At 38.8% G+C, this 27298-nt stretch overlaps 1 protein-coding gene across 1 annotated transcript in view; it reads right to left on the reverse strand.

The window, feature by feature from the left end:
- RAPH1 (Ras association (RalGDS/AF-6) and pleckstrin homology domains 1) overlaps window positions 1-26747 on the reverse strand; it is a 95373-nt gene extending 68626 nt beyond the window's left edge. The window contains exon 1 of the mRNA XM_075153411.1: window positions 26407-26747. The gene's annotated coding sequence lies outside the window, so the exon portion shown is untranslated. The remainder of the gene's footprint in view (window positions 1-26406) is intronic.
- Window positions 26748-27298: the final 551 nt, after the last annotated feature.

Raw genomic sequence — 27298 nt, forward strand, 5'->3', positions numbered from 1 at the left:
TACATAACCAGTTAAAGGATTCTATTTTGCAATGAGGACGTCATTTGCAGACATACTACAGTCTAAATGATAATCCAAAAGGTGTAACACATTTTTCAAATAAAATGGCATCTAATTCTGCTAGGTCTCATTTGGCCCTCTCTTTCCTCTATAGCTGCTAATTATAATTAGAATTATAATTATTAGACTGAGTTATAACAAAAGAAAAAAATAAAATGAAAACCAAGCAATAACACACAACAAAATCAAGTCTGTCTTATTCTGCAGGAGAGCCACACAACAGCCTTCATAAGAAGGATTCAGCTGAGACATGAGCAAAACATCTTATTGTGATGCAGATCTACTTTCCTCCCTCTCCTTCTCAATCGGTATACAGTTCCACCCCTGCCCTTGCTGTTCAAAATGCAGGTTGCATTGACTATTCTATTTGCAGGCAATGCAAAAAGAGGTACTTTGTGTCAGTGCAACTGGTAAGGAAACCTAGCAAATGGGGAAACGTCTTAATTCAGGATCAGCAGGTGACTGAACCAAGATGCATGAAACTGCATGAAGCGATGTGCTGTCTGTAGGAGGGGATGCCTCAAACAATACGTGAGAAGAGACACAGCACGAAAGAATGGCTTTGTATACATCCATAGTTAAACTTAATGGGCACTGAAAAACACTTGTCAGCTGCATTTAAAGGAAACCACTTTACTACCAACACTAAACTCAGCACTAATTTAATAATGCAACAGAAGCAAGTGAGACTAGCCTGTGCACAGGTGCTGTACATTCATGCCATTCTGGCCACACCCTGAGTGATAGCTCCACAGGTACCCAGTCTACCACACTGCCCTGGGGATCTTCTCTTCAATCCAGAAAAGCACTAGAAGGCACGATGTGAATTAATTTTTATGAGCTTACTTGCCTCTTGCAACTTCATCCATTCCAGAAAAGATTATGTAGTCTCTCTTCTCCATCAGCAGACTAAGAATAGCAATGAATTTTGTGTAATATTTGGCCTTGTGCATAGATCCCAGAAAATACCCAAATATTCTTGTAGCTGTGGCCCAGTAATAAAAATCACCAGGCTAACAGCAGCACTTTTAGGCTCACCCTGCACTTGGGAAAGGAAGAAGCACTTGCCAACCAATCACTATAAAATTCATATCCCTTTACAGACCGGTCTATTGTGCCTCTACAGGGTCTTTTTCCACCAGGAATAAATACTCAAAGAAATTCATTTTTTACACATATACTAAGCTGTCTTTCAACTATAAGAAAGCAAAATAAAGCAAGTAACTGCCAACTACCTGTAAAAGCTGGACATCTTAACAGTGCTTATAGAAGATGGTATATATGAAGGACCAAACCAACCAGGAGGAGGGAGGTATAAGAAAATAATTTAGGTCATAGGTCAAATTACAATGCAGGTGAGAGTATCTCCCCATAAGACTCTGAGCTACTCTATGCTTTAGTACAGTTAAAAACTAATTTTTGCTCAAGCGACCCTCTCAAAGGTTAAAAATAATCATTATGCTAATGCTCACTTAAGATACCACACCAGACACTGGCAATCTGTATGATGTGGGTACTATCTAGACTCAGAAGAATCCCTTTCAACAAGGGCCTAGTGACAGCCTATGAACCACGGTTCAAAAAAAAAAAAAAAAAAAAGGAAGAGTAGTGCTTTAGTTATGATAAATAAACAACATTCTTCACAGGTTGCTTTATATAAACTTTTGTATCAGGGTATATATTCTTTACACTAACCTCAGCTGCAACAGGCTGGAAGTTGATTTAGGATTTCTGGTGAGAATTAAGATTACATTGTGAAGAGTTGCATTTCACTATAGCTGGAACTACCATCTCCAGAAAAAAAGAAAAAAAAAACAAAAAACACAACTGTATATTTTTCAGAAAACCCACAAATGAATGTTTGATACACCTAAAGTACATAGGTGTTGCATTCTTAGCATTTATGAGTCAACACATTTTGTTGTTTATAGTTAGCCATTACAAAACAGCATAACCTTAAGAAACACCACTTAAAAAAAAAAGTGTTTAGAGGATGAGTAGGGAAATAATCTTTTGGCTGAAACATTATCAAAGAAGGAAAAGGTACATTCAATTTAGAAGACACCTGATTTACTTTAAACCCACTCCTAACAAGCTGAGCGAAAGAACAACAACAACAACACTGGCTTAAACCAAAAATAAACATATCTAAACAACAGGCCACCCTGGTTCAATTGATTTTATATTTTAAGCCACTGATCTTAGCAAGATCAGATTTAAGTATTTAAATTGGCAGTCAATTTTCAATTCCAACTTCATTGCAAACTGCAAGCAGGGACATAAAACCCTCTCTATTCCCATAACTCTTTTTCATCACCAACCTCTACACAGAAGGATGTGAGTCTATTGAAGTACAGAGCAGATGAGGATAGCCATTCTGATGGAGGAAGAAAAAAATGGACGTACGGTACTGCACCATGACGTTACCAGAAAGAAAGAAATACTATGTAAGGGGAAGTTTTTCCATGGAAAAGCTGTGCCTTGTGGGAGGCTTGGAAGGACTGCACAGAAGAGAGCCTTGTGAGTCTAGGAGAAAGACTGATGTGGGGCACTGGACAGAGATAAGTCCTAGCAGTCAAGACTGGAAAGAAAGGCTGGAAGTTAGCAGGAATGGGGTAGTCTTCTGTGACAGAAAAGGGGAGGGGATCATTTGGCAGTAAACCAACACTGCTCACTAGGTAGTGATATGAGGCACATGGGCTGAAGGGACCCTTGCCACACAATGAAATTTGGGAGCAATTATGTGGCATGAAAAGGAGACAGTACAGACAAGTTCTGCACGATATGGATGTAGGTGGAAAAACATGTTTATGAATCTCAGAACTGCAGGAGAACCACTGCTTTGAGAGAGTCCTTTATCAGCATTTTCCCTTGCGTCTTGCAGGTGATTAGGCACAATTTCAGATCCCCATAAACCTCACATGCAGTAACAAGACAGAAAGCCAACCTCCTGCTGCATAAACTGCAACTCACCATTTTCCTTGTTGATACTGAAAGAACCCAAGTTGTATTTTGATAACCACACCAGGCAAGGAAAAAAAATATTCCCTTGAAGGAAGTCCTACACACAACTCTTCTTCTCAGCACTTGCTCTTTTTCTCCTCAGAAAGTAAGAGAGAAGCCATTCCAGAAGTGATCTCAATCCACAGAACAACTTCTGTGAGACATCTGGTTGAGCAGGATGCCAAAGCCTGCCAACAATTCCACCACCACTATTCTCTAGTAAAGCCTGCACAAATTGCTGAAGAGGAGGAAGTCTGTGAGCAGATATAGAAAGGCATGTTCATCACTGAGAAAGGCTGAAAATACAACTTAATTCTTATTTAACATTTTAGCAGAATGTCACTGAAAAACTCTCTCCACAGTTTCTAAAAAAAAAAAAACGGAGAAAACTGACAATATTTCTCCCTGCATTTTTTCTTTTTAATACTTTCTTCACTTTGGATTTTGCTTCTACCGTCAATTCAACATCTTGTCTCTGGAAGGATGGTTTAATTACATTAAATCAAGAAGTCCACATAATAACTCAAAGCAGTATCAGCAATTTGAGATATAAAGCTATGAAATTTGTCACCATCTGCTAACAGGAATCTAAGCATTGCCTACTGAGCACTGACCTTAATCTCTAGTTTATAGACCTCATGAAACTCATTAAAAATTTTTTTTAATTAATTTTGTATACTTAAGATGTGCTCTAAAGCATATGTTCATACTGAAAAGCTGCATTACTTCAGTTTCTAAATAAATCTTGGCAGTGGAGAGTGAGGGAGGGAAGGGGGGAAAAACACCAGTTCTGGACACTACTCCCTGGAAAAAAAGCACTTAAAGCAAGAAAGCAGCCTCAACATAAAAAGTTTTCCTATGTCAAAGGTTAGAGCAGTCTAAAAGCCAGTTAGGCACCAACTGATGCATACCAAAAGGACTTTATCTAGAATTTAATTGTAGAGATTAAGACCAAATGTAAATATTTAACACAGAATCAACATTTTAAAGCACATATTCCTGAAAAAGTAAGAAAATCAGCTTCCATAGCAAAAAGGAAAAAAGAAAATGTAAGTCATGCCACTGAGGAAGTGGACACAAAGTTTCTATACAGTAGAACAACCATGGAAGATGGGGCTGACAGCTGGGTCTTGTTAAAGAAGGACTTTAAACAGAAGGATTTAAATTCATGGGATTAGGCCAGCATTCCTACGAAACACTGTTCAGATCCTAAGCTGCAGAGGCCTTGTCTAAACAGCTCAGCACCTGAGTCATATAAACAACTACTGTAAAGTCTGCTGCCACCACACTTGGTAGCTTTGTGAATGGAACTTTTCTTGCATATGAAAACTGAAGACAGTAGACTGCTTTGCTACTGCAACTGTGGGGAAAAAAATAAAATAAATGCAGTGAGTCAACAGACTCCATACTGTCACTCATGAACGTAAGTTTCAAGGTTTCTTCCAAAATGTTTCTCGATTAAAACTAGTTTAAAAGTTTGGGGGAGGATTAATGAGGTTTTTTATTCAGTGAAGGATAATCCTAAGCAGGTGGCTGAGTGCAGCTATTATACACACAGGCATATATACACTATGCATTATGTTTCACATTACATTTTTTTATAAACACACTTGGAAGTTTATCACTCAGTATTCACTTATTCTTGTCTCTCATCTAAGCTTGATGCTGTGGTAGATCAATAAACCAAGGTAAGACAGATGTAGATGATGAGAAAAAATAACACCATAGGCTGACTAAAATAATTTTAAAGTTTACAAAAAAGTTTTTTGAAAGTCACAATATTTAGATCAGACCGATATAATTTATGGCTAGTTTTAAAGCCACCTGAAAGTCACATGGGTACTTGTTTTCCACGCAACTTTTTTAAAATACAAAAAAGTGAGTGAGCATTTTTAAACACCAGGGCTTCTTAGCAAGGGTCACGCTGAATGAAAAATACTGTACAGTAGTCTCATTTCCACAGAAGTTCATAGGGACAGGAATGAGATACTCCATAGCATTCGCCAAACTGGGGGACAGATACCCTCCTATCACAACTGATTTTGTGAACATCAAGAGTCTCTCTAGCCTTCAAGAAGTTAAGAAGAATGGTAGTCTACAAGATGGCTCATGGGCTTCACCACACAGCACCTTCCCACAGAATCCTCAGCAGCAAAACGCAGGATTATTTCTTTTGATAGCAATTACCCTTTGTCTGCCATCCTTCCTGGCAGCACAGAGTCTCTCCTCCATCACACTGGATTTATTTGGAACATGCTACTTAGTAAAAAGTCATAGGGGAATTCAGCTTGTCTATTTCTCAAGATAGATAGGGGGACGACTTTCAAAGCAATACACACAGACCACATTCAAGTTGCCCAGGAAAAGCAAAGCTGGGAGCAGGTTGTGTGATATGCTGAAGGTAGCAGATCATTTGTGCTTGCCCCTTCAGAAAGAAATTCACCTACAAGCACACACTGGGCTGTGCATACCCAACAGTTCCAGTCACATAGGAAAGGAGGGGCTGCAGCACACACTTCCTCCTTCTTCCTTCCTATCCTCTCCTGGGATAAACATACTGCCTGTTCAGATGAAGAGCACCAAAATGTTAAGATACTTCCAATACCAAATCTTTCAATTTGACCTACTCCTAGGAACATGCTATTGTGAAAGGGGGAGCCTACCTCCTAGCTGCATTACTCACATGATCAACTCATTCATCAAATACACCTACAACTGTATCAGCTGGGTAAATCTACAAACACTTATTTTTAGCAAAGCAATTTGAGAAATTCAGGCAATTTATTATTGTTATTGGCATTTAAGAGCTGCAGGTTATTAAAAAAAAACCCAACAAACCAACACATTTTGGATGGGTGTTTTCTTTGCTTTCCAGAGCCAACTTTCTACAGTCCTTTCCAAAGGAGTTTTTGGAAAAATGTTTCTACGTGCTTTCCTGATGTCTCTTTTTTTTTTTTTTTTAAGCTCCTGTTCCTACAGTCTAAAACAACAACTTACACATTAAAGCTTGAGCCAGCCTAATACCTCACTGCTGTCAAGAAAAGAAAGGACTCTCCTTCCTCTCCATCCACTAGCACTTTCCTCTAGAACATCACTGAGCCTGCTCAACCTTCTAAACCACCAGAGAACTCACTCAACACTCCAAACACCAAAATAATCTTTCTGCTGAGTAAGCAAGCAGAAATAGATTACCCTTTGACTGGACAAATACTAGAGCCAACACATTCTTTTGGGTTCATACCAAGACAGCTGGGAGAAGGGACAGAGAAAGAAACAAGTGAGACTTCCCTTTTTTGGTAGCAGTAAGTTTACCTGTAACAGGCTCACCTGCAATTTGCAACTCCATTTCTAGCTCACAAAGTGTACTATAAAAAATTCAAACACTGGGCTTATGTTCTTAAGTTCATAATAAATAGAAAAGGCTACCTTTCCAATTAGTACAGAGAAAATTTCAAATGTTACCTACTGTAGGGCATATGCAAACACATACACATGACACTGAAAAACAGTTATAATTTTACTGCATTTGCACTTATTTATATTAAAATTGGATCAGTTTTACCAAATCAGTAAAATGACAAGTCTTAATAAATTACTTTAGCTAAAAAAACCCCATATTTAAAGCTTGTATTTTTCATTACAAGCATTTAATGCTTTAGTGCTTTTCAGATATCAAGTTAACCCTTACAGAAGACTACATTTAAACAGAAGTTGGAACAATATGGAAAAAAAAAAAAAGTATAGCATTACCATCCATAAATACATTAATAATTCTGAATTCAGAAAAATTCCAGCATTAACTCTGTAGCACTGAGGCACACGGTATGAAAACACAGTATGCCCATGCCATTACAGAGAGCTTTCAAATTAGAGGCTAAATACAGAAATTATGTTCTTCCTGTGGCACTTTTTCATTTAATGCTTACAAGCATTGGTCAGATGTTTCTGGAAACTAAAAACTTATTTCACAAGCCTAGGACCTTGCATATATCTGTGGAATTGGTGGTCTCAGAACCAGCCCAAAGGCAACACATGTACGCACGTCTGTACTTGTAAATATGTGTGTGTGTGTATATATATATAAAAATTTAAAAATACATTTTTATAAAATAATAAAAGAAAATCTCTTGCCAATGTAAGTTACTTATTCACTAGAGTAGTTTGTAGATATTTATAACATTGAAACATTTGTGCATGAGCAAAGGCACAGCTCTGTTAAAATGCATCAGAGAACTGATGATATAAAGGTACAAATGAATACTTGTTGCAACACAAATTCCACTAAAAAGTAAAATTTGAAAGGAAGGGCTTATACTTTAACAGGCCTGTATTTGTAGCACAGTTTTTGCAAATTATCAGGAACAAACAGGACATTCTTTCCTTATATGTAAACACTCCTTTGCTACATGAAAAGGTATGAAGAAATGCCATGAAGCTGCGTCAAGGGAAGTTCAGGTTGGACATTAGAAAAAGATTCTTCACTGAGAGGGTGGTCGGTCACTGGAACAGGCTCCCAGGGGAGTGGTCATGGCATCAAGCCTGTCAAGGAGCATCTGAATGATGCTCTTAAGTCATATGATTTAGTTTTAGGTAGTCCTCCCCAGCAGGGAATTGGACTCGATGATCCTTATGGGTCCCTTCCAACTTGAGGTATTCTATGATTCTATGAATATCTCATTTGGGTACAGCTATAATTGTGCAGTTTACTACTAATTCCCATGAAGTTAAAGGCCCTTCAATTTTTCATTATCTGAAGCATACATTAATTAGTTGATATAGGTTGCCTCTCCTGACACTGTAAGAAACATTCTGCAGTCTTCATACAAAAATTAAGCCATGATACACAAATTCACATTTGTTTCAAAGTTTGTATATGGCCTCATTCAGGTGAGTATGCACAATCTGCTGGCACCACCAGCATGCAGTTGACTGCCTCTGACTCTGCTGTGAGCAATGAGAAAGAGAAATGGGGTGACCAGCTTCAGTCACACGACAGAGCACCCTTCCTCCTACATTCCTTCACAGCCTTCCAGACTACAGTATGTGCTTTATAAAACATTACATGCTAATAACTACATCTGTGTTTTGGGGTTTTGTTGTTTTTTTTTTTTTCAAAAACCAAAAAGATATGAGCATGAATGGTTAATGTCATACCATAATATTTTCAGAAACACCTAAATTCAAATTCTTTCGTAAGAATACTTGGACATACTTTAATATTTAAAAAAAAAAAAAAAACAGAACAGATCAAAACAACACAAACAACAAACCACTCATAATTTCAAGCAAGGAATACTAAGGGCTCACAAAATACTGTAATGACCAGATATTAACAGTGTCAAGCTAAGTCTGGAATAACTCAGGCAAAGTAAGAATTTTCTAATCTTTTCTCCATATTGCCAGAGTCAAGACTGCAAAATTCCTTTGGAATGACACTTTTAAAATATCTTCTGCTAGACCTTTACTTAGTGTAAAGAGTACTTACAAGAATACTCTGCTGTAGATCCCTGAATACCTTAACTCTAAGTTTTTAAATAGAACCCTAATTGCAACTAAAGACAATTTTTGTTTTTCAGTGTTTGAAATTATCTTTCTCTTATGGAAAGATGAAGAGGGACCCTGTATTCTGTTTCCTGGAAAAGGAAGAAGGACCACTTCCCATTGTCCTTGTCCAGCACAGACACATCTCACTAGCATACTCTCAAGGCTTCCCTAACTCAAATGACATCTTGGAAATTTTTGGTTTTAACAGGTGTACAGAGCTCAGTACTCAAACAAGGGTACCAGCCAACTACGCTCTCAGCTGTGGCTATGGTTGCTCAAGATACTCTGTGCAAACAGCTTGTTGCCATTGAAAGCAGGGTCTTTGTCTTTCCAGTACCTGGCTCTAAAGGCAATCACAAAACATATATACCGTATTCATTATTATTTTGTTATATAACTGAGAATCAAACCCACAAACTTTAGAACACTTCAAGTAAGCAACAGTTTGTCATGAAACACACATTCCTGCCCCCTTTTGCCATCACATCTTAATATCAGAAGCATCAAGGCTCATTCTTTCCCGAATTCAATGGAAAAATGGAAAACTTTGCAGGAAGACTAACTTATAGATGACTTTTCTCAACTAGTCAGATATTTTAATTCCTTCATCTTTCCCTGCTACAATGTATTGATACTACCAAAATATTGTTTAGACAAAAACAACAACAAAAAACACTTTTTACAGACCTTCTGATACTACAGTATTGTTAAAAAAACCCAAACCTTTTATAGATGTATGATTTTATTATTAACACACACTACTTAAGTTTTCTCCTACAGATCATAAAAATTCATGTCCTCATGAAAACAATTACATGTAATTTCTAAGCATTAAAAATTAGTTAGAGAAACAGGGCTAAAAAACAAGCTTACACTGTAACGCATACTGAATTTGCACCATGCTCAAAGAGCCATGCCCTTCCTAAGGCAAAATACTACCTCAGTTCATAATATCGCTGCACCCAGACTCAGTTCCTTTCCAAAATACTTAAGCCTGTGTCCACAAGGCTGATCGCCAGTCCTGTCATTTCCTTCAGCATAATTTGGAAAGCAGCAGGAAACATGGCTCACAACAAATGCAGGAATACCTGACATACACAAACGAAACAGAACCTACTGTCCACTCTTAGCCCATTTTTGAAGTCTGACTAAGTATGCTCCATTGCAACTTAACTATAGTGAACTCCTCCCAGGATTAAGAGTATTCTGGTCAAGAATTCTCACAAATGAATATTTTTTTGCTATATAAAACCAGGACAAACTCTTATTCTAGACATACATTCTTTTGGCAGGACTAGGGGAGGAGGTTATATCTAGTTCACAGAAAATTAGGTCACCCATTTCATAAGCAAATATAAACTGCATGTTGAAGTTTATAAGCATTTCATAGGTACTCTCCCTCAACAGAAATTTGGAAAAGATTTATCACAAATTCTCCATACAGCTAGATTAATTATAAATGCAGGAGGAAGGAAGTTCACATTTACAACCTTAGTCAAACAAAAAAACCATTATATCATCTTAACAGCTGTGTAACAATTTGGCAAGCCTGAGAGTGAAGTTTTTTTCTGAACATCCCAAAAGAACAATTATTTTTGTTTCCTCAAAAATATCTTCGTTGGTATAAAGACCTCTCTAAGGATTGAGCCAGATGAATAAACTACAGAATACACTAAAAGTGGAATGTGTACCACAATGACTATTTTTACTGCTAAAGCAGCTGTACTGAGTTGACCACACTGTATAAGGAATGTCATTTGTGACATTAGAAATGGTAATTACTTGGACCACATTCAGATCTTGTTAAGGACAAGGGTTGGCAAGAAAGAACTGATCTGCATTAGTTTGCTGTAGCCAAAATGAGCCACAAAGCAGCAAAAGTAGCTGTTTAAAATGTAGGTGACAGCGACCAGTTTAAAAGCCACATTACAAGAAGTCTCTTAATTCAATAGCACCTCAATATGTAAAAGCAAAATAATTTCCAAGTTGTGTTTGTCTGTTGCACTATGAATAAGTTTATGCAGATGCAGAAATTTGTGGAACATTCCACTAGCCTACAGTTTCATTTCCTAACACTAATAGTGATTGCTAACAGTGAGGTGTGAATTGGCTGGGAGATTTTTTTAGTTTCATTTCTTGTAGAAAAGATTATTACACTTGAATCTTAGCTCTCTATCTCAAGCTGAATTAAATCAAAAAAGCAGCACCGTGAAAGGATTTACAATGAAGCTTAAAAAAATAAATTATTTCATTGTTTTTATTGGTTTTCTATCTTCGTTCAGACCTCTAAACACCCATTCAGGTCTAAGTCGTGCTGGCACCTTCTTCCTATTATCTTTCTAAAGGATTTATAAAGCTTTGCTGATAGGAGCTACAGCATAGCATACCTTAAAGGGCCAGCTTGTGACAAATCAGAACAGGTTTACAAGCCAAAAAAGGAAATAATTTTTGCAGAGTAATAAATTTCATTCCACTGGGAACTTTCTGCACGTTCTCCTTGCATCCCAACACACCTCTGCAGTAAAGGTAGCTTATAATTACTAAACTATATAATTAAATCCCTTATGTATACTTATTTATGAATAACTCCTGCCAGGGATCACGTCCAGACTGTAAAGGAATGTTGCATTTGATAGTGCCACACACCTGTTTCCATCAGCAGGAGGGGAACACTGGAATGAAATGGAGCTGCTTCTTTGGAGGTCCTGAAATCTATACAGGTGATGGATTTCATCCATCTTCACCCTTCAGAATTAGAGATGTCATTCCATCTCAAAGATGAGAGATTACAGCTCTTACTATTAAATCACCACCTCTGCTTCCCACCCCCCACCCTCCCTTCTTTTTCCTTTTTCTTTCTCCTTTTCATTCACAAAAAGCATGTTAAAGTGTATTCATACAGGTCATGGCATCTCATCTTGTTCACTTACATCACGGCAGGTAGTAAACTTGACTAACTCTAAAGCATGCAGAGGGATGGGTAGAGAACACAGTCCTGTAGCTAGAAATGCAGCTGTTTTGTCAAGATATCCCCTGACATTAATCTCCCCTCTTCTTCTACTCAACAGTAAAAGTAAACCTAAAGCTGTAAAGAAACTGTTTGGTTCCTGACCATGAAAACAAACAAGGAACTTCTCACAAGCTGGAAAATTAGCGCAAGGTAGAACTCCAGCTTTTCAAGTAGTATGACACATCAGTAAAACCAACAAACATAATGAAATCTAATTTTAAAACGGGTAGTCTAACTTCAGTAAAACATTTTCAGAACATGATCAGTGCTTTTTGATTTTAAGCCTAGCATCCAAGGACACTTTCATCAATGCTTTTCAGGAAGACTTCTAGCGATATAACAGGGCTTGTGCCACGCTACACTTCAGATGAAAATGTTTCATGAGGAAAACGGGTTCTCACACTGCAGCCTGATAAAAGACAAGCTGGTTGGTTCTAAGCATAATGAGGGAAGTTAACTTTGGGCCTTTAAGATAAAGTAATAGAGGAAGTAAGAGAGTCCACCCTAAAACAGACAAGGCATCTGGATTTTCATAGCACGTAGATGTATTAGGAGAGGAGTAAGAGATTGAATTATGTTACTTGTGACTCAATGGCTGAAAGGATTTGACATAATTCAAAGCAACAGTTTTTAAAACAGGTCAAATGATAACAAACCATTTCATAAAAAAATAAAAATATCCACCAATGTCTGAGCTATATATCTAGGCTTAACAATCCCTGAGCATTTCTGGTGCATTTAATCATTATATACTTTTGTATAAATTGGAACATCGAGAAGTTGATTGCCAAATTGATTTTGCAGGTTGGGGTGGGACAAAAATCAGATTAAGTCATGTCAAGGAAAACCCAAACATTTAATAAAGTACAAAAGAAAAGCTTAGAAAAAACTCCTATGCTTGTTGACACCACTATGTAAAATATTTCAGATGCCACATCCAAAATAACCTCAGGATATAAATTAAAAAAAAAAAATAGATCTACTTAACAATGTCATGTCTAAACACAGAAATCATCCACAAGTTCAGTTCATAGGTCATGCTGTATAAGAATTAGATGAAAGATACTAACAAAGCAGTTTAAAAATTCTACTAATTTTTATTAAGAACAAAATTAATTTTCATAAATTAGGCTTTTCCAACTGTCAAATCCTGCAAAAGCCTTTAGAACTGCTGAAGCAACTGATTCCAATCACTTCATTATGGTACTGGAGATTTCTTGATGCAAAGCTCCCAATAAGTATAAATACATCATCACCCCCCCCTCATAACCAAGTACCGAAAGGAGCCAGAAGACCTCTCTTTCCCATCATAAGAAAAAGGTTAAGACTAAACTATCTCCAGAGCGCAGCAGACAATCCAAGCAATTTGTATATGTAAAGTCAGAAAATCCAAGTTTCTCTATATAAATCTTCCGATTCATCTAAAACAAATTAGGTCTTCTTTTTCCAAGAAGTGATAGCAGAAAAAAGAAACAGTGTTAAAAAGTCAAGACATATTAGACTTACAATAGTGTATTTGGGATTGGACAACGTTACACATATGCTAAAGACAGTATGCCATTTAAAAATTAATTTTACAAGTCAAAGACTGGAAGGAAAACCTCAAAAAGCTGCTTCTTAAAAAAAAACCCAACCAAACAGAAAACAAACCAAAACCAAACAAAAACCCACAAACAACAACAAAAAAACAACCATGAGACTCCCCACCCCTTTTCAGTACCAAAAAACAAATGCGAAAAGCCCACCTTCTGTAGGAAAAAGAAAAACAAGCCCAAAAGTCAGTGGAAGAAAGTTGGGAAAGATTTCCACGCATTACTGTTGTTGCAGTGCTAAACATTGCTGGTCACATGGACGAAGGATGGATTCCTAGTACCCACTGTATCACTTTCTAGCTGAACTGTATTAGAGAGGTCAGAAAGTTGGAAAGGAAAAAACTACTTTATTTTTATTTACACCAGTATACTTTTTACACACTTGCTCATAAAAGCACTAGACAAGAGGCAGGTAGTATTACCAGCATAATCCATTACTAAGAGTCCTCAAATAACTAAGTCTCAATAAATAAGTCTTTAGAACATTTCCACACAGAACATAGTTAGGTTTTGGGGTCAGGTTGGTTTTTTTTGGATTAAACTACTTATACACAAGGTAGGTTTTAAATTGTGCTGGTGAAGCTGAAGCAACTTCTGTTCTCCTACAGCTGGATTTGGCATTCTGTTGAAAATGCTCTTTTGCATTTGACAGAAATCCTGCAACACACTTTGAAGGATAATACATATAAACAGAATAAATATGAAAGCAATTACCTGGGCAATTTTCCTGTCATGTTGAAGGAAGTCGTACAAACAATTCAGTTTCACTGAACTTAGAGAAAGCTGAAGATATGGGTCACGTTGTTTTGCTCTCCTTTTATTGTTCAATAGTATTCTAAAATCTTAACCTCACATTCTGATATTGCCTGAATATACAGCAGTGTAGCAAAAGCCTGACAAAACTGTAATCAGTGCAAAGTTAGTGTAATAACCGCTGTTCAAAGACTGTCATCAAGGTGCACATGGAAATTTTAGTCAAGAAACTAGCCAAAATTCATTATTTACTGGACAGTAGCTAAGTGATCAGCAGTGAATGACTCAACAACTAGGTGCTAGTATGCTGTAACATCAGTTGCAGCTGTTCTGTCAGAGCTGCCAGTGGACCTTCACACTCACTAAGGGAACTGACTACAGTCCCATGGCAATACCGCTGAGAATGACTGCCAGGAATCCATAGCACTATTTCTATGTCACTGCCTCTATCCATTCAGTGCAACCAGTTACGAGACCTGGAGATGAAACAGCTCAATCACAAGCCATTTATGAAGAAATGCCTGTAAAAAAAATGGGATGCATCCTAAGACCTTGTTTATTCCTGGTCTCAACTTTTCATCTGATGTCACAATCTTCTCTCAGAAGAAAACAATGAAAAGAGCAAAACATCTGTGGAATCATTCACAGCCTTCTGTGCTAAGTAGTAAGGTCAATTCCAACAGTACCTCTTTCCAGCTCTATTATTCCTGACAGTTCATATTTTTTTAAATGCAATCAAGTCACAGAAAGCAAGTTCTCAGGCCCTTTTTCAATTCTTGTGCATCATCTAAAGAATTTCTCCCTCTAAAGAATTTCTCCCAGCTGAGGAGAACATGCACAAAGCACAGGACTAACAGCTAATTATACTATCCAACCTCCCCTCATGTGCATTTTGTGATGGGGAACACCAAGAACAATATTCTGGCCAGTTCTCAGTGGACGTAATATCTCCTATGGGGCAACTCTAGCCAATGAAACTTAAGAGCATGCACGCAAACATAAGCCAAGTACAGGAAGGAATTGAGCACAGAAAAAAGAATTTTTCTACCTATCCAGTTTCAAATCAAGCAGCATTTCGGAAGCAAACATTCCAAGACCAATACCCAAAAAGAGGACAAGAGAGCTACACATACAACTTTCAAAACTACTCGTTGTCTGCAACTCAACTAGAGAATTGGAAGACTGTATAAAGGAAAAAAATATGCACCTAACAAGACAGCAGAAAAAGTGTGGTTCAAAGATGACAAGGACAGCATTTAATCCATAATATAATGCTTCCTCTGTGGCAGACCTAACTTCCTCTTTTAAAATAATGTCCTATTCCTCAAGACGCTATAAAAGATCACCCAGACACAGAGGGCACAAATTGATTTTTTACAGAATGCAGAGCCATGGATACCATTTCAGTGGTCATCTTGCTCATCTTTGGAAAGAAGAAGATCAGAGCTAGTTACAGACAGATTTTCTAAACATGATCTATAAAATACATGAAGCATACTCGGCAATAAAAATGTGAAAACTACATAGTTATCAATCTGTATTCCATTAAATACCAGGCTACTGCATGCATACCTAATGATAGGAAGATCATCACTATTTACTAGTGTTCAAATACACGCCTCAAACCGTATCTTCAAACTAGTTCCATGTAACTACACAGATGATTCTTGATGCACACAGGACCAGACTGCTGCTACGCCCCTACCTGCAGTGAAATATTACCAATCACACTATAGACGCAAGCAGAACTTCAGAAATTACAAAAAAAAATTAAGTAAACTAAGGGCTTCTTTTACTTCCCCCACAAAGTAGTGTTCTTTAGTTTAATAGATGACTCCATCACAGCACTACAGTTATCCACAATGAGTCCTGTCAGGCAAAATTTTAAATTTTCTTTTCAAAAAGTGAACCAATATAGCGTAACATTTTAACTGGTTAACCATCTACGTATTCTAAATTCTATTAAAAAAAAAACTTCATAGCCTACATACCACTGTTTTGAACAATGGCTGTCACTATACTTCAGCAAGTTCAATACTTCAGTCTGAACGTCTTGGAATAAATAGACATGATAGAGGTGATGATTTAAGATGCATACTTTATATACTGTATCCAGACACAAAAGAATATATTTTATTACACTGCAAAAACAAGAAAAGCCTTACTTTTGAACATATGTTGGTTCCATATTCCTGTCAATAATACTGCCTGAATCATGCTAAAATACCAACATTTTAAGGAAAGCAATCCAGCAAAAGTCATTTTAGGAATGAAGAAGCAGCTGCTGAATTTATCAGTAGGCTACGCTTTCTCAACTCTTATGGCATATCATAACGTAGTGAAAGCATGCGCAGTTGTAAACCCAAATATTTAAATCCATACTGGAAGGCAAAAAAGAATGCAGACAACATAAGGTCAGCTGTAATTTTTAACATTTTCGTAAGAGAACAACTGCTCCTTTAACTTGCTTTTCAACTCACTCTAAAGTAGAAAAATAAAGATTTAGGCAGCTTTAACTGGAACAATTTACTACACAAGACATATCAATACCTTGTAACATTTTATCATGTTTCATCAGACCACATATATAGAAATGTTCTCAAATGCTCACAACCTGTCAACAGTTGTATCATACTCAACAGAGTATGCCAGACTAACCTTAACTCAGAAAGTTAATAATGAGCACAAATACAGAAAACTAAAAAGTTCTGGCCTTCTAGTTTCAGGTGAGGTACATTTTAAACAAAAGGAAGACCGTGTACCTTCAAGATTGAAAAAAAAAAAAATTGAGATGTGGAATCCAAGCTCAGAAGGTAGGGGTTTTATTATGCTCTACAAAATAGAGAAACTAAAGAAAGTCTTAGGAAGACATTGCTTTAAAGCACATTCTCCTGTTACATTAATAATCAGAAGGTACTAGATGTGAGGAATAATTTAAAAAGTCACAGATAATACAATAACATGCTGTATGTAAAGCATTCAGATCAGTCTTTAGGCCAGAAAGCAAGCAACAGCAGTTGATTTTAAACTCTCTTCGCGACAATGATAGCAGACAGCCTGTACGTTAAATCAAAGTAATTCGTGTCAAGTGACAATGGTTTTTTCCTACACTATGTGTATTTTAAATTTAAAGGCCACACAAACCTAATACACTTTTGAAGGATCTAGGCCCAGAAAAAAAAGACACATAAAATCATTCCTCAAGCTTTTGGGTGCAACAGTCTACCTAAGCTAACTTCCTACATGACATCTGTAAATATATTAACTACCTGGTACTTCAGGAGAATGAAGATTAAGTGACCCCTCTTTTCAAAAAGAAAGACACGCAAGTCAACACATTTCAGAAATGAAACACCACTGAAGTTGAAAGTGCACAGTCTGAAAATACTTTGTTTGCTCTACACTGGACTTTCAACCCCACAATGCATGCTAGTTATTTCAGGAATATTCCATTCCAGTCGATAAAAGATAATTTAAGATTTTCCATTACAAAGTAGTAATAACTAATTCCAAGGGCTTTTTTTTTTTAAATTGTTTTTGATGACCTGAAGTTTTTGCACAGATTCAAGCTAAATAGGAATAAGCAATATCAAAATAGAAAGTTTCATTCAAACTAATCACAAGCACTTGAGTGGGGGTTTTGGGGGGTTTGTTTTCAATTTTATTTTTAACAAGAAAGTCTGATTTTCACTAACTAGGATAGCAAGCACAAAAGTTTAAGCTGTATGCTGCAGTATCAACTGGAGCTTAGGTAATACAGAGCACTCTTCATAAAGACAGTGTATGTTTCACTTTAAGAACTGTGACGTGGATATGTGGTTCCTCCTAAAAATTTCACTCATTTCCCTATTGCTTCAGTTTTCCGCCCTGCCAGCTGCCAGAAGGGAAGACAACATTCATGCTTTTCTATGGGGCCCTCCTTCTCCTTCTGTGTAATTGCTGAAGTGAGACTTCTCACTTCTGCTATGCTTCTTAGAAAGAATCTCTGAGGTCTCTAATCCAGAACAACTGAACATTTCTTCAGGAAAATAATTCCTTTCCTTCCTCCCTGGGCAGGAATTTATTGTTGGTACTCAAATCAATCTGACAAATAGCCTTTCAGTTTCACAGAACTGATCATAAGATATCACTGAGTTACTTATTGATAGACATACCTGAGTAGAGGTGAAAGAGAAAGTGATCTTCCACTACCCAGCTTCAGGCATAGTTGTTCTCCTGACCTGTGACGTGCTCAGAGATGGCCAAAGGAATTCACAAGTTCTAGTCAGTATTACTACCTTGCAAAGTTACTAGTGAGTGAAAGCTACCGGCTTCCCCCTGCCCCCCTCCAAATAAAATGCTACAATTTAATAGATACAAGTGCTTTTCTTAAGCCCTCAGACACAGCTACTGTTAACTAAAATCCAAACTACTAGAAAAGTTGGTCACTGACACACACAACAAACTTGTGGAATGCTTTTCCGGGAATAGCATGCAATCATCCATGTTTCTTATCAAAGCCACTCAGAACATGTCCAAGTAAAAGGTCATTTTCTTAAGTCATGCATTAAAGAGATCAGTGACAACTTCCTTGGAAAACACAGGTCTGTAAGGCATTTTTCTTTAAAGGCTCAGAACAACTTAAGGAGTTTTTTCACAACTTTTGTTGTGAAAAATTCCCTTTCACAAGGGATTTTTTTTTCTTAAATGCACTATAAAACACATTTATGTAAAAGGTCTTTAGTCACCTGTGAAGAAGAATGATTACAGACACCTGGGAAGTCCAAACTTGCATTGGTATATTAAAACAGATTCCAACAATGATTAACTCAATTTTAAATGGTGCAACAAGATCATGGTGATCCTTCTAGCAAGGAGAAAAGCAGGAAGCAAAATTACTAAGGATAAATAAAGAGAGCTTGGAATGCTTGGCTTCTGGCATGGAATCAAAAATCCTATGCAAGATGCCTCATCACTATATAGGCATGAACTAGGCAAGTCAGGATGAAATCGAAAACAACCATACATGAGTGGGAAACTGCCTAGGAATAGCCAACAGTGCAATACCAAAGACTGAGACTTTATTTTAAGTCCAGACACAATCCATCAGTACTGTACCTCCCACAGAACAATCGTGAGAAACCTCCCTGGGCGGTGAACATTGTCCTCACTTCTGAAGGAAGCTAGATGTCCTGGTTTTGGCTGGGATAGAGTTAATTTTCTTCCTAGCTGGTATAGTGCTGTGTTTTGGATTTAGCAGGAGAATAATGTGATAACACCCTGATGTTTTAGTTGTTGCTAAGTTGTGTTTATCTTAAGCTAAGGACTTTTCAGCTTCCCATACTCTGCCAGTGAGGAGGTGCACAAGAAGCTGGGAGGGAGTATAGCCAGGACATCTGACCCAAACTGGCCAAAGGGATATTCCATACCATATGACATCATGTTCAGTATATAAGCTGGGGGGAATTGGCCAGGGGGCAGTGATTACTGCTTAGGGACTGTCTAGGCATCAGTTGGCGGGTGGTGAGCGGTTGCATCATTTGGTTTTTTTTCCCTGGGTTTTGTTCCTCTCTCTCTCTCTTTTGTCATGTCACTTTTCATTACAATTTTTTTTATTATGATTATTATTTTATTTCAAGTATTAAACCGTTCTTATCTCAACCCTCAAGTTTTCTTACTTTTGCTCTTCCGAGTCTCTCCTCCATCCCACGGGGAGGTGGGGTGGGGGAGGGTGAGCGAGTGGCTGTGTGGTACTTAGTTGCTGACTGGGGTTAAACCACGACACTAAAGTAGATATGCCATTTATTTCACATAGGGTGTCTTGTCCTTGTAGACACAGAGTTTCAGAGTTAACACAAATTTAAGAACTTCAGATCTTAACTTATCGTTGTGTATTCCCAGCCTGAATATGAGAAAACCTGAGGGAACATTGTCATAGTATAATGAAATGGTTTCACATTTCTTACAGAGTACTTCCCTTCCACCTAATTCAATACTTCTTGCTCTAAACCATAAAGAAGAGGAGTAACAAGCAATAAGCTCAGACACAAAGTAGAAAAAACACAGGATTAAAATTAAGGCAATTAGTATGCAAGTACAGTATTTCTGTAAAACTAATAAGCTTCCCATGCCAATTTCACCTTTGGAAGATCATAATTAAGCTGTAAAAATCAGTCTAATTCATGAGATATTTGAAAACATATTGAAAATTTACTGGTTCCAATATTGAGCTAGAACCCATCCTAGTTTTGTAAACCAGCTTGCCTAAATGAGTATAGATAACATTTGTCATCTAGTTATGAAAATTAATTCATTTACAAAATCATGGTGCAAAGTATTCCCTACAACAGATTCTGCAACCCTGGATAGATGCCTTTTAATACTCATAAGATGCAAATAGCAGCCTGGAAGGGAGTTTGTCTTTATTTTTAAAAATGCTTTTACATCCCAGAGATAAAAGAACCTTTAATTTTGTAAAACTATATAATCATGGTCTAGGAAGTTGTATACAAGGATGTAGCTTCTCTTCCTCTCTCAACAGCTCCCCAAAGGTAAAATCTTTCACTGCAACTCATCACCCCTTCAATTTTACCAATTTGGCATGCTGTGGATCATCCATGTAAACTGGATCACAGGACTTATGTGGATTAAATCTCACCAGTCTCTTATTTTTAAGAGTATTTTTAACACACAACAGTTTAGTGTAAATAAGACCTAAGGATATTTCTGCCAGGAAAAACATAAGGAAAAAAAAAAAGTTGTCTCTAATCTCAATTGCTTCTCTTTTGCTCTTATTAATACCATTTCATTAAGGGACCTACTAGGAAAAAAACAAGGAGTGGAACATACAGTTCTTGAGACTGGGTCAGCACTGTCAGAGATGCAAGCAAGAACTGCAAACCTGTGGCTATTCCAGGCATAGCAAATCCATCTGTACAGAGATTAATGACTGGACGAAGTTTATAAACAACAATGGAGCAACTTTACTTCCTCCAAAGAACCTATACGTTTGTTTTGCTAATATTATCTTCTATTGCATCTATAACAAAGTCTATCAGTGACACCTCATCATGAAGAGATGCAAGAGAGAGAGAAAGCCACCAAGCGCGTACACAAGCTGTTTCCTTCTGAACGTTTGTCCTTCCACTAATGATATATCACAAGGATCAATTCAGCAACTTCACAGAGTTAAACCTAAGAGTACCACTACAAATCTACAAGCCCTCTGACAGAGGAAAATCTGTCAAACGTAGTTTCAGTATACTTTCTCAGTGATTAAACCAATCAAATAGGCATTTTGGACAAAGAGATATTTCATCATAATAATCAATGAAATTATTTAAAAGAAATGCAGAGACATTAAAAAAACCACTAAATTTTTTTTTTCATCACCGATTAAAACAACACAGTTGGGGCAAAACTGCCTTAGCACCATCTGTAAGTTCCAAAAAGAATGAAATTCCACACCAAAAAACCCTTTATGAATTCTATGTTGTAAAGGTAGCATTTTTCACAGTATGCAATTACTCACTCAACTTTTAATATTGCACTTAACTCAGCAGGCAATTTTATGACATATATTGAAGGGATTTAACTGCAAAGGTGATATCAGAGAAAGAATTCAACCGTTTGAGACGGGATTATTTTATCATCAATGCTTGATACATATTCTTTATTTGCACTTCTAACACTACTTAATGACATAGCCTTCAAAATCCAATTTTACAAGCAGATGATGCAAATTTACCAATTACAGTTTCAGTAAGGCTAGTAATTAAGTCTTTTGGGCACTCCTGAAAACGTTTTTCCTTTTATGACGACTACCTGGATTTCAGAAAATAAAGTAGAATTTTGCAGAGTAATCCTTGAAGAGTTTGAAGTACTTCGTTGAAGAACCTGCAGAGTTTTTCACAAGTCACTGATACACGATGGAAGGATAGCAGAAGCAGAAACTACTTGCTCAATAACAGTTTTAGTTTGGGGGAGCACTTTTACCAGGACTCTGTAACCAATTTCAGACAATTAAGACTATTTCAAACCAATTAAGACTATGATTAGATACAATGAACTACTTTTTCTGTGCTAAAGATGGCTGTTCTTAAAGCAGAAAAGTGGTAACAAATGACAGAATTTGCATCAAGATGAAGTCTATCCACGTATCATTGGAAAGCAACAAGGTCTACTTGGAGCTTTTCTTTAGGGAGCTTTTTCTTTACTAAACTGTTCCTTCCTACTGGAAGAACCACAAAAGCAACAATTAAAAAAACCAACTACAAGAAGTAATTGTATTGCACCTCTCAACTCTAAGCACAGCCCAGTTATACCTTTTTTTTTTCCTTTAACCCAATATTAAGGACAAAAAGATATGGCAGGAATACTACAGGTTCTGCAAACACAGCAAATTGGTAAGTCTTTGGGAAAAGGGAAGGACAAGATGAGATAATCACAGCAGTTGCAGCAGCAAAGGACCCTATGCCAGCAATAGGCAGTGGACTTCAACTCTATCACATGAACAGAAGTTTCTGCCAGTCCCCATGCAATTGCTCCCAAAGCTTTCTGAAGGGTAAAGTTATCAGAGAGGATGAAGGATGCCAATTAGTCTCCCTCTAGCCCCTTTCTGTATATATGTTTTATTTAGCGTATTTTTCCACTTCATGCATGCATTTGAGAGAAATGATCAGGTCCTCTATTTAACTTCTCCAAGACTTTTTTAGATGAAAGTGCAATACTGACACAAGTAATAAAACTGATCATGCCACGAAACTGCAGAATGATGTCACTTCTTGCTCCTGTTTGTTTCTAATCCTGATCTGCTAGGAATCAGCTATTGTGCTGTAATAAACAGTAGCAAACAGTAAGGTGGTTTGGATCTGTGCTTAACATAGCTTAAGCAAAAGAGCGCTCTGTTTTAGTATTTGAGCACAACTTGCTATTCTAAACACTTATATTGACAGAGTACTGACACCCTTACACAGTACAAGACCATTTCAGCAGATGTCATATACAACAATTAGAACAATACGTTAATATTCCAATAAGGGATATTTAAGATAATTTTCACACAAGATGAGAACAATCCTCATTCAGTTTACCATTCGCTCTAAGCAACATCAGTGCATTTTTACCAGCATCAGCTTGAGTTCTTGAACACTTAAAAAATATTTACTCAAGAAAAGTAAATATATAACAGTTTTGCTACTGTGTATAGTAATTCCCTCACCAGACTTGCTATAATATATTTGTATAAAAACTTTCCCCTTACACACTGCTCTCCTAAAAAGAAAGACCAGAGGCAATGAAGATTCAATCACCTTTCTGATTACACAAATGTAAATTAATCTAATGAATTTCTGAGACTAGAAATTCAGTAGCAGGCAGAAGTTATGTTCTACGACTAAGAAGTTTTAAACCTATTTTTATAGTAGCTCTGGAAGTCAGCTGTAAATCAACATACGTTTTCTTCTAGCAATTGCAGAGAAAGGGTGTGAAACATCACAAAATAAGCAACCATCAGTGTTTGGTTTATTGTTGGGGGCTGAAATACAAGTCGGACATTTTTGGCTTTGGTAAGTGCCTGTAACAAGTTCTAGATTTAATCAGCAGGGTCCTCAGTATGAACAGATATTAATGGGAAGCTGTAAAGCACATTATTTCAGTTCTACTTGAAAATTCAGTAACAAAACTATTGTTTAACATAAAAGAAAAGGCAGTGTAATTATTTTGCAACCTTTGGCTCCATTTGTAATTTGGATTTTTCTGCTATTAAGAATGTGATCTAAATTACTTAACGGCTGGGATCTTCAGCACTATTCTTCTTAGTATTTGCCTAACTGGCTTAGTCACTCAGATTTAACTGTGTCCCAGTTTGATTATTTTTTTTCCCCCCCCTCCTTCAGTGGCTGAAAGACATTTGAAGGAAGGCAGGCAAGTTGTTCGACCAGTTAAGATCAGATTAATACAGCATGAAGATATTCAATTAAGAGCACAAAGAAATAACTACTTCTGGCTAGAAAAGCTAGCTGATTTTATTAAAAATCTTGATGCTGAAGGAAGAGATAAAGGAGCACATGTTCATATTCTTGAAAAATTCAAATAAAGAAGCAACACAATAGCTTTACAGCTAAAAAAATTTTAGTGGTTTGGTGGAAGGGAGAAATGAGGCAATATCCACATATTCTGATACTCAGAAGACTGAGACACCCTCTTGAAAAATAAAGCCTCTTAAAATCAATTATATTGCATTATTACCTACAAAAGTTACCACAGCAGTCTTGCACACTCCTTTAAAGCAACAGGTGTTCGCTGTACCATGGCTTACCTTATTAAGGAAGGAACAGGCTGCAATATGCAGGAAGTTCAAAACAGTTTATGTCAATGCACCACTTCCCTGGAAAAAAGCTATTCTAAATTCAAACCTGAAGGCAGTGGTCTCAAGATACTACGCAAGGAAGGCAGACTGAAGATTATACAAAATTTGTCAGTGTCCCTTTTCACATTATTTTTTATATTCTTTCGAGAGATTAACAGCTGGTAAACTACACTGCTTTCCTGAACTGTGGCTTCTCTCAGCAATACTTTTCTCTCTGTCATCCCATGCTGAGTCAGAGAAACAGCGGTAGAAGAACTCTTCATTACATGTCGTATGAGTCTAAAACCCAAGCCATTATAAGGAAATTCCTATCTGAAAATGAAATTTGTAGGAGAGCAATAAATAAATTCCTTAGTGCCACTCACCTCCTTGTTCTATGAAAGCAAAAAGCCTCTTTAATACAAATTTCTGTAAGGTAATTTGAGTGTCACCCACTGATATGAAAAGCCACATACCAACTTAGGTGCACAAAAACACTTCTATATTCCACTATCCACCACACCCACCCAAGAAGAATATCAGAATATTAAATATGGACATGTCTACATCTTTATATAACTTACATGTAAAGTATTCCCTAGAATTGGAACTTATGACCTATACTTTTGTTCTTCAAGATGATTTAGCAAGTGATTTTTCTGTTCCTCTATTTTAATAGGAAACTTCTCAGCAGAGAAAAGCTGATTAAACAGCCAGGAAAATAAGAAGATTGGCTGGTTTAGACATATTGTTTCAATAAACATCTAAATTCTTTCATCAATAAACATTTAAATTCATTTTTCTGCTCAAAGGTGTTTTACAAGCTAATGTGTCCCTGTCTGGAGTGAGGGAGAACAAATAAAAAGAGGCACTTTGTTTAAAATGGAGTGGGTGTGATTCTACAGTAGTTCCCCATTCCTCCATCACACAAATGCCAATGTAAAGATATTAGCCATACGAAATAGTATACCTGTGCCAAGTGTACCTGTACTCCTCCAGTAAAAGAGGAGTTATACTACACATACTGCTGTTCGTTCCCTTCTGAATACCTATAACCAGGTAAAAACATAAAAAGCCTTGAAATACTAGTAAAAATGATAAAATGCAGACAGTGCCCAAACACGCAGGTGACTACTTTCTGCCACACAAGATAACAAATCCAAAAGAAATAAAACCTTCCAAAATGAACAGGTAAGTCATTGGCTTCTTAAAACAAATAGCATTAATGCAGCAGAAAAATAAGTATACCTATATGAATTTTACACAGGTCATGTGACACTCATGTATACAGACACTCCTCCTTTCCCTCCCACCATCAATGATTTTCCCCATGCAAAAAAAATAATGTACCACTCTCCATCTTCATGAAAACCAATGCAGACACCAGCCTTGCTTGGGAGGCTCTTCACAAACCAGCGTGCCCTCAGTAAGTCATATGGCTAAAAAGCTTAAAAGATTTCAGGCCTTTTTTTTTATTATTATTTTTAAACAAAACCTTGTAACGAACAATCCAAACCAATCTTTCCTTTCTGCACCAGGAAAGAGGATTTGAGCGTGTTTTGTTCCCCGGGTCGCACAGAGAGACTTGGCGATGCCTGTGCAGGGGACTCGACTGCCTGCAGCTCCACAGGGTGGAGACTCACCAAGCTGACATTGTCTGGATGCCACCGACTACATCCCTCGCGCATCCCCGGCTTACTTCCCAGCCTCTTCTGAGGCATGCCTTACACGGGGAAAAGCCCGGGGGGTGGAAACACACACACAAAAAAAACCTCCACCAGTCACCAGCACTGCAAAGCCTGTTTTGAAAAAAATCACCCCATGATGTTTGGGGCGTGGAGGGGCGCAGGACACAGACCGTGAGCCGTTAAATCCTCGCCCCTCTCACACTCCTTCGCCCGGTCCTCCCCGCCCAGCCCCCGGCCGCCGCGGTCCCTCAGCGGCCCCCGCCCCGCCGCCGGGCTGAGGGGAAGCGGCAGGAAACGCCGCTCCCCGCCTGCCCGCCCCCCGCGGCCCGGCAGATGCCCCGCCGGCTCTCCCACCGCCACCCCCCCCGGGTGGTGCGGCGGCGCCCCCCCGCCAAAAAAAAACGACAAGAAGGCGGCTCCACGACTCACCTCACCCCGGCTCCGGGGAAGCCCCCGGCGGCCTGGCGGGCAGCGGCGACCCCCCACAAAATACAGGGGCGAGGCGGCGGACACACTCCCGCTCGCTGCCGGCGGCGGCACCCGGGCTCCGCTCCGCCTGCAGACCCCCGCGGCTGCTGCTCCTCCTCCTACCGCCGCTAATGGTGGCCGCCGATACCGGTTCCCACTAGCCGCTCCCTTCCTTTCCCGTTTACTTGTTTCCGCCGAGCGCGGAACCGCCTCCGCCCGGCCGCCGAAGCACGTCCCTGCCCGGCAGCGGAGACACCGCTCCCTCCACGCCGCTATCGCCCCAGCGCCCGCCGCCGCTCCGGGCTCCCCCCCGCCGCTCACTTCCGGCGCGCAGGCCGCACCTCGCCCCGCCCCACCGGGCCCATCGCCAGCGCCCGGGGGGCGGCGAGAGCCCCGCAGCGTCGGGGCAGGCGCCGGCCGTTGGGCGGTTGGGCGCGCGGGGGGCAGTTGGGCGCGCGAGCGGCGGTTGGGCGGTTGGCACGCGGGGGGCGGTTGGGCGCGCGAGGGGCGGTTGGGCGGTTGGCGCGCGGGGTGGGCTGGGCACAATGCCGGGGTGCCCTGACGAGCGCCGCCGCCCTCGCCCAGGCGGTCGCGTTGCCGAGCCTCGCGGAGCAGGTCCGCCCAGACCTGGCGGCGGGCAGCGCGCTTTCGCCGGGCGCTGGCCGTGCCGCAAGCAGGTTGCGGCGCGGAACAGACGGTGCGGTTCCGTACGCAGCTACAGGCGGTGCGGGACGTTACCGTCCCGCGCCGATCACCGAGGGCTTCTGTGGGCAGCAGATTACCAAATCCTGGAAATCGTACGGAAACGCTCGGCCGTGTGTCCCGTAGAGCCGGCAGCGGCTGCCCTGGGACA

This window comes from Calonectris borealis, chromosome 6, assembly GCF_964195595.1.
Source record: "Calonectris borealis chromosome 6, bCalBor7.hap1.2, whole genome shotgun sequence".
Lineage (NCBI taxonomy): Eukaryota > Metazoa > Chordata > Aves > Procellariiformes > Procellariidae > Calonectris > Calonectris borealis.